Raw genomic sequence first — 2204 nt, forward strand, 5'->3', positions numbered from 1 at the left:
TGACACCCATACTGAATGGTGAGAATAGACAGGCACACTGGAATCCTGTCAGTCACCCTGGAATACTCCTTTCCTTCTGGTAAATAAACCTGGTAACACAGATTCTCATGAGTCTGATTCTTCCAGAGATAAAGTTTTATACTCTCCTGGTCCTGAATGATGTATTCCTCAGCCTCACATTGGCAGAGGTGAGTCAACCCATCTATGCTTTTAAATGGACAGACCAAGAGGGAGGTCTACAGTGGGAAACTTACCAAGATCAGGATACACAAAGGATTTTAAATACTCTCAAATCCTGTTTGAGGAGACATTAAATGCTGAATTCCTACCATTTCTTCAGAGGTTTCCTGGGAAAAATAATTTATAAAAGGGACATTGAGGGACTGTTACAAGATTTACAGACTTTCGCCTACAGAACGTCAGCTGAAAAGGGCCACTTTTGTAGAATGCTACCTGTCTAAGCAACAAGCAGAGGGAGGAAAGAGGAGACTGTCTCAGTAGGATTGCTGCCATCTTTCAGATTCCAGCTCAAAAGACTAAGGGAAAGTTCTAGAATTCCTAGGTTCTCTGGGAATTTCAGCCTCTGGATAGCAGAATTCAGGGAAACAACAATGCCTCTATATACAAGCACAAAGCAGGGAACCTAAGTGCCTAATGTTTACCAAGAGTAAACAAAAGTCATTCAAAGCTTGAAAAATAGCTCTAATTTTTATTGCAGCCCTAGAACCTCAAGATACCTCAAAACCTTTTCATCTGTCAGTCCATGACACAAAAGACAATGAGGATTTTACCTAAATGATAGGACTATGGAAATTCCCTGTGACACATCTGTCCAAATGATTTGACCCTGTAGCCACAGAATGGCACACTAGTCAAAGATTTGTGAAGACTACTGCTATGTTATTAAAAGAAAGACAATGATTTCACTGTATCATGATCTGATACTCATAGGATGGCACAGATGATGTCTTCCTCCAAGGAATAAAAGATCACCAATTATTGGTGAAATTATTAAGGCCACTCCATGTAGTTAAAAGAGAGGTTTATTTAGTGGCATAATAGGTTGCAGGGTCTGGGAAAGGTATGTCGCAGTCCAGTGGTGTTCTCCAGAGAACTCTGCTTGGTCTACCACCAGCGTCCAGGGACCAGGAACCAGGAGAGCCCCTGCATCCAGAACTAGGGTCCTCAGCATCCTCTCTTAGCCCCACATTGTAGGTGTGACCATTACCAAAGCCTCAATGGTGGTTGGAACTTCCAGGTCAAAGCTGGAATGGCTACCCACTACAACCAAATATTTAAAAATTTTGTGACCCAGTATAAGATCCTATTCCTAGCCCCATCTTGAGTACAGTTTGGCATCAATACAATTATCCTCTTTCCTGACGATGATATGCAAGTGCTCATATAAGACTGTCACCAGATGAAAGATAAAATGAGATAATAGTGGGTTGGGGATTTAGCTCAGTGGTAGAGTGCTTGCCTAGCAAGTGCAAGGCCCTGGGTTTGGTCCTCAGCTCAAAAGAAATTAGATAATTGGGAGATGCAGTAGTTACTTTAAATAAAATGATTTGTTCCCCAACCAGGTACCTAATCCCAGGTAGAAGAACTGATTGATCTCACCCAGGACCTCATATGTGGAAAAGGAAAGTCCTCCACCATACACATGGACCATCAGTTGGTATGCTTTTGCCACTGGGTATGTAAACTGTATAGTCAATATAGAAAGATGGCTTCTCAATGCTGGGTAAAAGAACATAAAATAATCTTGGCTCCCTTAGGGACTATGTGGTTCCTCCTAGAAATTGTTGTGTTCCACAGCCGGGCAGTTGAACTCCCTGTCTAACAGATGACTTTAAGACCATTTGGGCCTATTGATGCTCTGATGACATAAACCAAAACATAGTGCTACCTGAACCTGCATAGTAAAGAAAAAAATGTACAGATCAAAGCTATATGATAATGGAGGACACTGGAAGAAAAGATCATTCTCTCAGAAGTAGCTGCCTGGATTCAGGTAACTATCCTTCACCAGGCTTTTCATGTGGGGACCACAAGACTTTCTGAGCTGTTCAGACCTAGGCAAATTATACCTGTACTGGACACAATAGCATGGGATTTCGCAGTCATATATCAGGTTTGTGCACAAGTAAATTGAAATTTGGACCCAGAAAGGGGTCCAAATGAGAGACCAACATGCTGGGAAG

This window comes from Onychomys torridus, chromosome 19 (assembly GCF_903995425.1).
Source record: "Onychomys torridus chromosome 19, mOncTor1.1, whole genome shotgun sequence".
Lineage (NCBI taxonomy): Eukaryota > Metazoa > Chordata > Mammalia > Rodentia > Cricetidae > Onychomys > Onychomys torridus.